Below are 13,230 nucleotides of genomic sequence, written 5' to 3' on the forward strand. Positions count from 1 at the left end.
AAGCGCCGCCCCTTCCAGCCCTGCCTCGCTCCGCTGCCCGCCCACGGCAAAGGGAGCCGACTGCGCACGCGCGCGCCAGAGCCAATCCGGGAGGGAGGGAGGAGCCGGTGGCGCCACGCCACGGCGCGGCGCGGCACGCGGGGCAGGGCCACGCCCCCTTTCAAAGCCGTTCGATAAATGGGGGGGGGTGCGTGTAACCCTTTGCTGGCAGCGCATTGAGCATGCGCAGATGGGGATTAACGGTTTCCCTAATAAAAGTGGTGGGGTATATTTTTATTTTGGCCACGGATTCTGGGGGTTTTTTTTCGGGGGGGGCAGGAGCATCATCTGGGCATGGAATTGGGTCACCGTAGGTAGTTTTGAATTCCCTGCATTCTGCAGGGGGTTGGTCTAGATGACCCCGGAGGTCCCTTCCAACACTATGATTCTATGAGCTCTATGCCTGGGCTGGTATTTTTTATCTTGTCTGCAAGTTCTACAAGATCCCTCCTTATATTTTGCTCCAACTTCCAATAAACAATGTTCTGCAGTCATTTGGGGGAAAAATGCCCTTATATTGAATTATAATTATATTAGAATAGAATTAAAGTATTTCAAACAAAACACTTGCATGGCAGACATTCAACCAGAGAGAGCTGTTTTCCCTCTTTGAGATATACGATGCTGAAGAAAAACTTTACCAGTTGGATTTCTGTCTGCCATGCAGTACAAGAATCCTGACCAGATGCTCCAGAAAAAGTGGGAGTTTCCCCCTGTGCCATAGACACAAATGATACCCTTCTGTAAATTATTCCAAAGCATTAATGGGATAACGGAACCGAAATGCTGACATGTAGTTAAAGAAATTCAGAATTGCTCACAATAAATAGCTTTGGTGTATTTATGGCAGAAAATAGAACACTGCCAGGAATGCTTTTGATTGCCTATTGCCCCCTGGGAGAATCAAGGTCCTCGGTGGTCTTCATAACGATTTAGCGTTTCAACTAAATCAAATGCTGAAAAATTGACATGGTCTAAAAGGGTAGCTCTCTGCAAACCGAAAAGGATTCAGAGCAGATTTCAGGAAAAATGGCGACATCCCCTGGCCGTGAAATGAATTGCAGCACCTGCAGAGTTTTGGTGAGGCGCTGGGGGTCGCAGCCCCAAAGGATCCGGCCCCTCCAAGGACAATGAGAACAGCCACCCCAGGTTCGCTGCCCAGCATGTCTGCTCACGAGCAAGAGGATGTGGACAAAATGGAGAGGGGGCAGAGGAGAGTGAGGAGGAGGATCCGGGGCCTGGGGACCAAGCCCTAGGAGGAAAGGCCGAGGGACTTGGGAATGTCCAACTTGGAGAGAGGAGGCTGAGAAGGGACAGGATGGCCCTCTTGAAGTATCTGAAAGGCTGTCACTTGGAGGAGGGCAGGGAAAGGTTCCTGTTGGCAGCAGAGGATAAGATCCACAGGAATGGTTTTAAACTTCGTGTAGAATGATACTGGCTAGATATCAGGAAAAACCATTTTCACAGTCAGAATAGTTTAGCAGTGGACTGCTTAAGAAGGTGGTGAGCTCCCCCTCACTGGCAGTCTTCAAACAGCAGCTGGACAGATCCTTCTCCTACACAGAAGATGCTTGAGGCTGATCCTGCATTGAGCAGGGGGTTGGACTAGATGGCCTTGATGGCCCCTTCCGACTCTATGATTCTATGATATTCTGTACTGCAGAAGACCTGCAGCCTTCTTTTTACCCCCTGGCCACTAGAGTCAGAGATGCTTGGAGGTACAACTTGGTTCCTGGGGGTGATCTGTCCTGAATTCAGGGGTTTGTTGAGCCGAACTACAATCCAGCACCTTGAGCTGCTTGGAAACTGTGCAATGGGGATGCCTTGAAGCTTGAATTATTAAAAAGACAGACACGATTCCACTGCTGAACTTGACTCGGTGACTTTCCGCCTGGGATTAGCCGTCTGCCGCTGGAAAGGGGGGTAAATCTTCAGACATTTTCGACAGTTCCTTGTAAATCCCATCATAAGAACCCGAGTGAGGCCTGGTTTGACGGGGGGGCGTCAAGATGCTAAGCATAGGGTTAAGAGGAAAGAGGCAGGAGGATGAAAGGGGCTGGCTCCGAGTTGGCAATTAAGGATCTCATGTGACTGAAAAGGGATTATAAGAACCGATTGAATTATAAGCAGTCTGGTCATTAAAGGCGCTTTGTGTTCTCGGCTCAGAGTGTGCTGCGAAATCAAAGGAGTCGGGATGATTTGGTTCGTGGGTTAAGCGTGGTCTTCTGATGTAGAACGACGACCTTTTATCGGCAAGCGTTGCCAAGAATGGAGCTCCTTGGCTGTTTGACCAAAGCAGCGCCAATTCCAGGCTCTCGTGGTCCAGAATCCAAACTCGCTCCCCTTTGCTTTCTCATTCTTCCACCCAAGGTGGTGGGAGGAGTCTGGGTTCTCAAACCGGATGGAGATTCCCGCTGGCCCCTAGGCACCCAAGGTGGAAATATAGTGCTGAGAAGAGCCACCAAGGCATGGTTTGATTCCCCGCTCTTCCACATCCCGCCAGCCGGGTGACCTTGGGCCAGTCTCAGTCCTGATAGAGCAGTTCTTCCAGAGCTCTCTCAGCCCCACCTACCTCACAGGGGGTCTGGAGAGAAAGGAAGGCAATTGTAAGCCACTTTGAGACTCCTTCTTCAGTGTGTTAGTAGTTCTTGCGTGCAGGAAGGTAGATTTGTGTGTCTGATCCTGCAAGGCCGTTCCTAACGTCTCAGCCCAGGAGGCCTCACAAACTCCCCCAAGTGACAGCTCAACAGCCCCAGCATGTAGGTGGCCTGAACTTCATCTCGAAATCTCTCATTATCCCCTGATGGTACATGAAATGTTCTGAGGGAAAGCCAGCCGGCCTGTGAACACCAGCCACCCAGCTATTAAAACCTTGTGATTTTCTTCGAGACGATGATCAAGCTAATGGGTTTTTATTGAGTTCTGTCTTTTATTTAAACAGAAGCAGGAGGGGAGGTGGCGGCGGCAGTGGGGAAAGCAAACAGGAACCAAGCCAAGGAAGGTCTCTGTCTCGGGGCACCTGGCAGCTCCTTTCCCCCAGAACCACTGCGAGTTTTGGAAGAGTGACTCGATCTATGCTGATTAATCTGAAATCATCTCTGCATCTTGCGGGAAAGGGCCGCCGGCTCGTGAAGCCCTCCTGTACCAGCAAATGCATGGGGCTTTGGGGCCAGATGTTCTTTTCTTTCCTGGAACCCATTAGGGCTGTCCCAGGGGCCCTCACCCCACAAGGGGTTCTGTCTGACAGCAGAGGATGCCTGTTTTGGAGGGCACTGCGCTCAACAAACACCAATTTTCTGGTGATCCCCAGCCTCAAGAACGTGGGCCCGGTCTCAACCAGGGCGAGGCCCAAAAAGGCTTGGTGGAATGAGTTGCTAGTTGAGATCCGGGCCCTGAAAGAGGTGTCAAAGTTCTGCAGGGCCCGTAAAACGGCAACCTTCCGCCCGGCCTACAGTCGAGACCAGGGCAGTTTGAGATTTTATCAGCCTCCCATATTTTGGGGTAGCTGGCAGAAGGCGCAAAGGGTTTTCAATGGTGTTTCATTGTAATTTTATTATTATAACGGAGTTTATTGCCCGTTTTCTTGTTGTGAGCTGCCCCAAATCCCTATGGGGAGGGGCAGCATAGAAAGTAAACACAATTCTGTCCCTCTCTTAGTGCTGGGAGTTTGCTCTCTGTGCATGCCCTTCCCACTGCGACCCTTTTCCATTGTGCTTTTCAACCCAAGAGGATCTGCAGGCCACTAGCAGGTGACGCTACTGGTCTCCGTTCGACACAAATTTCCCCAGGACTCTCTGTTTTGGAACAGACCATGGACATAAGACACAAGAGCAAGCCAGGCTGCAATTTCTTGGCTCAGCTGGCAGCCCTGGGAGCCATCCCATGACTGATCCACTGGGCTCATTCGGGCGAGATCTGCCGCACCATCCCCAAAAAAGCAATCCCCGTCCGACATGCAGTTCCTTCCTCGGACGCTGAAGGGCGTAACATTCCCAGTGTAACGGTAGCCCAGCCACAATCTTGCCAGGGCCATTCAAACTCCCCTCTCGGTCTCAGTCGACCTCCTAACCCCTCCTGCATTAATATGGCCCATTACGGGAGACCGGCAGAGTCATTTGAGTCCAGGTACCGTTCCTTCCATCCATTGCCTTTTTGGAACCCGTTCCGTGCTTCAGGGAAAGGCAATTGTTGCCCCCTGGAGAGCTGGTTTTTGTTGTGCTCGCTCTGGAGGATTTCAATATCAGCCCGGAACATCGAGGCCTTGAGAAAGCTCTGCACTAATGGGGCTGATCTCAAAGCGCAGGACGGTGCCGGCGTAGACAGAGAAATGGGTCTAAGTGGTTGCAACAAGACCGCCGGGGCCAGAAACAATTGGGAAAACGACATTCTCTTTCAGCCAGCCAGGGCGACTCGGGAAAGCCGGATTTCGTGGCGATGGTGTTTTCGTGCTTCTGCGAGGCGCATTTCAAGCCTTCCGGCCATGTCGCGATTAGGCCCATGCTGCAGACGGAAAGGTCAAGGCTGAGTCAGGGCAGCTTCCTGGAAGCCATAGGAGAACGAATTTCCTGCTTCGCATTCAATATTTTCGGTTATTATGCTACAGCGGAGAGATTTGGGTGGGTCGCTGCACGATTGTGACGAAGTTTGAGTCCAGAAGCACCTTTAAGGCCAGCAATTTTTTATTCAAGGTATATGAGCTTTGGCATAAGCTTTATACCTTGAAATAAAAGCCGCTGGTCTTAAAGGTGCCACCGGATGCCACCTTCGTTGTGCTGGGCCAGAGGAGAACCAGAGTGGCAGCGTGTTCAGTGTTGCAGACAGGGAATGTGAAGACCCAGGTTCGAATCTCCGCTCTGCCACGGAAGCTTGCTCGCAGGGTTATTGTGAGAACAGAACCGAGGAGAGGATAAGGATGGGGAGGAAAGTGGGGTTTAAATGAAGTCTCTCTGCAATGTGACAAAGTTCCATCCCAGCAACTGATTCCGAAAATGTGATGAACGTTTGAGCATGTGGAGGAGACGTTTCCTTGACTTCCGAATTTTAAATGTACTAGCTGTACGTGGGATGGCAGTGTGCACATGGCATGGGGATATGGAATATGGGAAGTTGAAGATGTGTCACACTGGGATGTGGCCATTGTAAAGCCACTCTGAGATTCTTTAAAGTAAAGAGGAATCAGGTATAACAACCTATTCTTTACATGCATTTTGTTTTAATTAATTTGTACCCTGCCAACCCAAGCAGCTTATGCCATTCTCCTCACCTCTGTTTTATCTTCACAATGGCCCTGTGAGGTAGTACAGGCTGAGAGAGGGTGACTGGCCCAAGCTTTTCTGGCTCAAGTAGGGATTCGAACCCGGTTCTCCCTGAAATTTGTCCCTGGCCACTTGGCCCCACAGGCCCTCTGTTGAGATCTACAGCTGGAAACTGACACACCCAGAGGAAAGGAAGGAAAAAGAAGGTATTCGGTAGAAGGTGTGATCAAGGGGAAATAAGATTTTTTAGAACATTAACGAAGGAACAGCCATCAGGAGGAGAGGCGCTGAGAAACACATATTCAACCTAAGATTTAGTCCAAAGGAAACTAAGATCCAGCAAACAAAGAGCAAAGCTTGTTCAGGATCCCCAACCCTGAAGAAGTTACACTGGCCTCAACCAGGGCTGCCTGGTGGAACCGTCTACCTTGTGAGAACAGGGCCTTGCAGGACCTGGGACATTTCTGTGGAGCTGTTCCACCAGGCCCATGGTTGAAATAATATCAAAATTCCTCCCTCCCTCAGTCAAATTATCCACCTCTCGATCATCAGACTTATGTTTATATTACCCCCTCTCCCCACGTAGAAGGAGGAAGCTTCTGGAAGGACTCGATTTTCAACGAAAATGTAAATGATATTTGAAGGTTTTAATATTAACGATTGTACGTGTGATGTTTCTTGTATCATTTTTATTGCCTCTTGCCCACCTTGAGCCTCCAGGGAAGGGTAGGATTTTGATAACATTTTACTTGTGTATTTCCTTAGCACGCGGGATGCTGCAAAGAAATCAATGCCTGTTTTTTGTGAGCTGCTAACTGTCGTAAGGCCCTGACCAGGATAACCCAGGTTCGCCTGATCTTGTCAAATCCTGGAAGCTAAGCAAGGGCAACTCTGGTTCGTGCTTGGATGGGAGACACCGGGGAAGTCCGGAGTTGCTACGCAGAGCCAAGTAATTGCGAACTGCCTCTGAACTCAGTTCCCTTGAAAACCCTACAAGGTCAACTTTAGTTGGCGATGACTTAAATGTACTTCCCACAAACTTCCATGAGAGAAAAGGGGGCAAGGTACAGAGTGTAGTTCAAGAAGCTGCACACCGGCAAACTGGCAACATGCTGATGGTGCACTCTCCGTCCCTGCCTCCCCTGGACTTCTCGGGCTCCACTTTGGAGCAGCGATGTCACATCAGTGTCCCGGCAGCTCGAGTGGCCCAGCCAAATGTTCTGCACGAGGCGCATTCGAGAGCCTCCCGGCCCCTATAAATTAGCAAAAGATTGATTTTTCCCATTAGCGGGAGCGGAGCTCGGCTGGGGAGATGCATTTCCAATGGAGGCCTGCTGAATAATTCAGGAGAAGGGATGACACGGAGCCCGCAGATGAGGGGGCAAGGGGGGAGCCGGGGACTCGTGCCATTCCTCCCCTCCCAGCATGCACCCCCCTCAGACAAGCTTGTAGCAGGAGCAGCACAACCCACCTTCCTCATTTAGCAGGAGGTGACGGATGTCAACGGTCTGCTAAAGAGTTCTGTGGCACTCCGAAACTTGCACGTCCCTAACCCGAACTCGGCAACTCTGGGCAAATATAGCATGCCAGATTTGCATCACAAGTTTGCATGGAGCTGTTGGGCTGGGGTTCGCAACGTGCGGCCTTTCAAAAGCAGTTTCAGAGAGTCCAAAAATCAAACTGAATGCATCGCGCTGGGGGTAGAATGACACTAGGGATCATGCCAGCTTCCGGGTGGGACCTGAGGATCACCCAGAATAACAGCTCATCTCCAGACTACAGAGATCAGTTCCCCTGGAGAAAAGGCCTGCCTTGGAGGGGGGAACTCCGAAGTGGCTCTTAGGTCTTGCAGAAGTGTCTTTTCCCTATCTGCTGTTTGCGCTTCTGAGCACAAACAGGATGGCTTCCTAGGGGGTTGGGAAGGTCGCCCGAGGACAGGACTGAACACACGCATGCAGCAAAGGGACGGGAGTTCGGGAAGCTTTGTGCGAGGAAGAAATCTGTTGCAAAACGGGTTAGGAACCTAGGAAGGCTGGAATAGTCAAGGAGGGGAGAGAGAAATGTTACAATTGCATCACCTACGGCCTTCTGCAGCAGACCCAGTCTTGGGTTCCAATTACATGTTCCACATGCTACCCAGGGGCAACTTTAGCCATCAGAAAACAAGGGCAGCTACCCCGGGCCTTGCTGGAAGGGGCCACAAATACCACAGCCTAGAACCCAGGACCAAACCGGAGGCTACCATCTAGGTTAGCTTCCCAAATCTGCTTTTAGGGGAGAGGCTGTTTCTAAGAGGTAGAGCAGGCTGCTGCCACCACATGTGCCCGCCCTGTCTGGGGGTCGTGCAGCTGGTTTTTGGGAATGGTGGTAGCTCCCACTCTCCCTACATAGGTTGAGGGCTGCCCTTATTTAGCCCCATTTAGGGAGCTAAATTTAGGGAATCCAGAATCTCTACAGTTATCCCCGGTTCGGACATGGTGGCCAGCCAGTCGGAAATACTGGGCTTAATCCGCAAATGGATATAGATTATTTCACCCGCCTTCGATGACTACTGTCATTTCTGTTTTGTGAGGTTTTAATCTTTTATTGTAAACTGTCACGAGCCGGACTGGTTTCAGGAGTGGTGGCACTTTCAAGACGGACAAAATTGGTGGAAGGAGAAGAGCTGCCATGAGTCATGGGTCATGTCTTCAGGTACTGAGGTAAAAAAGAGCCAGAGTCCAGCCGCAACTTCAAGATGGACAAAATTGGTGACCGGAAAAGAGCTTTCCAGAATCATGGCTCATCTTTTCAGGTTCTGAGGTAAAAAAAGAGTCAAAGTCCAGCCGCAACTTCAAGATGGACAAAATTGGTGACCGGAAAAGAGCTTTCCAGAATCATGGCTCATCTTTTCAGGTTCTGAGGTAAAAAAAGAGCCAAAGTCCAGCCGCAACTTCAAGATGGACAAAATTGGTGACCGGAAAAGAGCTTTCCAGAATCATGGCTCATGTCTTCAGGTACTGAGGTAAAAAAGAGCCAGAGTCCAGCCGCATCTTCAAGATGGACAAAATTGGTGACAGGGAGAGAGCTTTCCAGAATCATGGCTCCTCTCTTCAGGTACTGAGGTAAAAAAAAGAGCCAAAGTCCAGCCGCACCTTCACAATGAACAAAATTGGCGTCAGGGAAAGAGCTTTCAAGAGTCATGGCTAATCTTTTCAGGGACTGAGGTAAAAAAAAGAGCAAGAGTCCAGCAAAATTTGGTCAAAATTACCAAAACTGGTGACAGGGAAAGAGCTTTTGATAGTCATGGCTCATCTCTTCAGAACCTGAGGTAAAAAAGAGCCAGAGTCCAGCAGCATTTTAAATACAATCAAAATTGGTGGCAAGGAAGGAGCTTTTGATAGTCATGGCTCATCTCTTCAGAAACTGAGGTAAAAAAGAGCCAGAGTCCAGCAGCATTTTAAATACAATCAAAATTGGTGGCAAGGAAGGAGCTTTTGATGGTCATGGCTCATCTCTTCAGGCACTGAGGTAAAAAAAAAGAGCCAAAATCGAGCAGCACTTTCAAAATGAACAAAATTGGTGACAGGGAAGGAGCTTTCAAGAGTCACGGCTCACTTATTCAGGACCTGAGGTAAAAAAGAGCCAAAATCCAGCAGCACCTTCAAGATGAGCAATATTGTTGGCAGGGGAAGTGCTCCTCTCTTCAGGTACTGAGGTTAAAAAAAGCCAAAATCCAGCCGCAGTGACCTTGGGCCAGTCCCAGTTCTCTCAGAGCTCTCTCGGCCCCAGCTACCTCCCAGGGCGTCTGTTGTAGGAGAGGAAGAGAAGGCGATTGTAAGCCGCTTTGAGACTCCTTTGGGGAGTGAAAGAGGGGTAAAAAAAAAAAACAACCACCACAGCTGATTTCTGCACGTCTTTTTGGAAATCTGTGGCCGGACCGGGCTTGTGCCGGGAGTGGAAGAGTTAACCCTCCAGCCTCTCCACGTGAATCTTGAGCTATTAATACCCACACTGGTTTTATCTGTCAGAGAGAACCGGCTGCTCCGTCAAAGAGACAAGCCCTGCAGATCTGGGTCTCTTGAGCAGGTGCAGAAGTTCTCCGTGGTGGAGAGGAGCAGGTGGCGTGATCCCAGGACAGGAGCGGGCCACCCTGCAGGACTCTGGGGCTGTCCTCCGAGCTGCGTTGGAAGGACCTCTCTCTTTCTCACGTGCATGCTTCCGCTGCCACCGTGCATCTTCCCATCCCACAGACTGGGAACGCCACAGCTGGCTGGGTCTGCCTGGAAGGTCAGGGCCACCACGCCAGAAGGTGAGCAAGAAAAATCTCCCCAAGGCCAGTGATGTTGGGGAGTCTGCTTTGGAATCCAAGAACCTGCTTCTCGGCTGGACCACGACCTGCCTGCCTTCCCCGGAAGACACGCAGCATCTTTTTGGTGCACGGAAGGAAGCCAAACACCCCGGTGATAAGCCCTGCGGCATGAGCCATCCTTGGATGTCCACCTTGGAGGCAATTCCTCCCTCGTCCAGGTTCCTGTCTTGAAGTTCAATAACTTATCTGCTCTCCTTGCTCTGTCCAAGGGTGAGGGTTTGCCCCCCCACACAAACACACAGTGAAAAGACCCTGCCAGGTTTGACAGCCAGGGGTCCTACTCAACACCAGAGGTGGACTTTTTTTTCTGTGGGGCAGCAGGAAGACTCTGGTTTCGTCAAGGGCTGCAGATTTAGTGGCTCTCTGTTGCTGCTGAGCGAGGCCGTGACCCCTTGTGCCAGGGAGGTCAAGAGAATTGGGGTTGGTGGGCAACGTCTAGCCCCAGAGGAGCGGTGCACAAGTTTCCCTCTTGTCCCAAACAATAAGGGAGCCCCTTCCGGCACAGCCAGCAATGCAGTGACTCTTTCTCGCCTGGGCCACAGAACATCTGTCTTCTCCGTGCTGGAGGTTAGCGGGTGGATTCCCAGCAGGGTAGATCGCCTGCCGGGGAACCTGCCGAGTTTGGCACGCTGGAAGGAGCAGCGGGTAATCGGAGAGCCCAGGATGCCAGGCGGACGCTGGACCCAGCAGCTGGGCTGGGACAGCTGACCGGGACTTCGGCCTCGTCAGGGGAAGATGCGGACACCAGCTGGGTGCGGTCAAGAGTGGGTCAGCCCCTTCCCTGCTCCGCCGAAGACATGGATTCCTTCTGCTTCTCCTGCTTCCACAAAGACGAGCTGCAACCGTTGCAACCAAACAGGTGGGTCAGAAGGCGTCCGAAACTGTCAGGGATCCTGGCCTATGCAGCCCCCCTCCCCACTCAGTCATTCTTTTGGGCATAACCAAAGGGTCCACAGCTGGGGTAAGCAGAGGGGCGCTGGAGGTCCCGGCCTGCTATAGCGATCCTGACCCTTCTCTGCGGTATGGGGAGTCTTGCTGCGAGGGACTCGGCTCATGTTCAAGCACATGTTCTCGAATCAAAGCCCAGAGCTTGGCAAAGAGATGGTGGTGAATCCCTGCCTGGAATGATGCTCGTTCCACGATCTTGCAGGTCTCAGATTAGCTGCCTTCAGGAGACATTTCTCTTCCGAAGTTGCAAAGCTGCGGGAGATCAAGCAATCGCTTTATCCGTTGGTCCCCCTTCCCTTCGGCCCAGCCCCTTATTCAGTGGGGCGGCGGCTGAGTCTTGCTTCGTACCTGTGCTAGCTTCAGGATCCAGGAAGATGGTCCTTTCTAACAGGCAAGCAGCATCACTGGCCTGTGAGGATGCTCTTTGAAAGGGAGGAGAGAGAAAAAGCTCTCTTGGGTTTTTGTGATTTCTGGGCCCCAACAAACGCCTTGCTTCCCTTTCTTCTGGAGGCTGCTTGCAAAGTCTAGCTGGTTTGCCAAATCCCAGCAGTGCTTGAGCTTTGCCAAAGGCAGCATACGTTTTTTTGGAGCTGAGAATCAACCTGTCCATTTCTGTGTTCAGGGTCTGCTGTTTGACAGTTCTGTTTCTCCTCTTGGGGCATAAACAAAACAGCTCCACGCAAGAAGAACAAGGTGCTGGAACGGAGTGCAGGTGGTCAGGATTGAATAACCATATAAACAATACCCTCAGGCAGAAAACTATCACAGCAGGGGAAAGATTCTAGTTTCTCTCTCTTTTGCTGCGGTGCTGGCTTTCTACTTGCAGGGCGTTTTCAAACAAAGGAGGACACTGCAACATGGGATGCTCTGCCTGCTGTTGGAAGTCCATTCCGTTAAGAGCCAGCATGGTGTCAGGGTTAAAGAGCTGTGGCCTCTAATCTGGAGAACCGGTCTGATTCCCCCCTCCTCCTTCACATGCAGTGACCTTTGGTGATTCCCAGTTCTCTCAGAGCTCTCTCAGCCCCATCTGCCTCCCAGGGAAGAGAGGGCAATAGTCAGCTGCTTTGAGACTTCTTTGGGTATTAAAAATCAGGGTACTTTCTTCTTCTTCTTTTTCTTCACAACCCCCTAATTCTGAATCACTGAGATGCGCCTAGCCTTTAGAAAGCTAGCAGAAGGCAGCCTGAATAAAAACAACACTCTGTCCAGTTCTGGGTGAGTCTAGGATTTCACCCGCTTCTCTATGGCCCCTGCTCCTGCACTTAGAAAAGGAAACTTGTCCTGCTGGGATCAGATAAAACATACCTATTGTGGTTGGCTTGGAAGAAAACCTCACCTGTGGCATTTTTGTCTGGCTGCTGCATAAATTACAAGATTTGGGGATTTGATACAGACACTTTGTGACCCGCCACAAGCTGTTTGGGAGTGGAGGGCAAAAAATATAATAAATAAATAAACAAACAAACAAATTTTTAAAAAGAGGGTGAAGGGGATGCCAGCTGTACAGGTCCTTTACAAACCCAACGCTGCCATCCCTGGGTGCTAGATCGTGGCCTGACCCCGAAAAGTACTCCCCACATGCCAACGCAAAACGGCTTGCCAAACAGAGATGAATCCTATAGCCCCACCCCCTGCCCCGCCTGAACTACCTTGCAGGATTGGTGTGAAGAGGAAATAGAGGAGAGAAGGAGAATGCTGTGCGATGCTGTGCACCAATCAATTCCCATGAGCCACAGTTTGGCCGTCCCTGCCATACGACAAAAGGAGCCCTTCAGGGATGCCTTGCTTGGGATGCGGATTCCCCTCCGGATCTTGCTCTCTGCATCTTGTCCTCTGCATTCCTGCCCACCCACACACACCCCCGGGATGCAGGCCTGACCCAGCGTGCCAGCCGGTAGTGACAGGGAAGTGTGATGGCAGACATATGTCTCCACAAGCTGTCACAGGCTGGGCCTGTGGATTCTGGGCTGCCAGAGAGGTGGCGGGGGGGTGAGGAAGCCTTCCTCCCACGCTACAAGGCAGGGAACCCCTTTTTTCCGGCCCCGCTAAATTCTCTCTCGTCCCCCCCTCCCAGCTTCTGCCACAATGGATTTGCCATGCCCAAGAGCATCTCCCATGCTCCTCTTTTGCAGCCGATTTCTGACAGGGTCAGCCGTGTCGATCGCTTTGCTGTAGGAATAACCCCTCTGCTTCCACGGAAATCAGTGGGGAAGTTCCGGGGGTCTTCCGCCCAGGGGCAATTGAGAATCCCAGGAGTTGGCTATTGAGTTTATGGTCTCCAGCTCCCAGGCGGTAGAAGACAAGAACAACCGTTTGAGGCAAAAAGCTTCAAGCGCTCTGAAGATTTAATAAATCTCTCAAACGGAAGACGCTTCTTCCAAAATCAGTTTCTTGTGCGGTTTCCCAGCTGCAGACAGATACAGGACACTGGACTTTTGGAGGGAACATCTGGCAACGTCCCTAAATCACTAGTTTGACACGGGAATCTTTCAGGGCAGCCTTAGAAATAATGCAGGGCTATGCGATTATTACGGAGCTCAAAACATCGGGGTACGTCTCCTCCCCCTTTAGCAATCAGTTATCTCTCAGACTCAGTTTGCCGTCTGGAAAATGGGCACAGTGACCATTTCTTGCGCT

The sequence above is a fragment of the Paroedura picta genome, chromosome 17 (assembly GCF_049243985.1).
Source record: "Paroedura picta isolate Pp20150507F chromosome 17, Ppicta_v3.0, whole genome shotgun sequence".
Lineage (NCBI taxonomy): Eukaryota > Metazoa > Chordata > Lepidosauria > Squamata > Gekkonidae > Paroedura > Paroedura picta.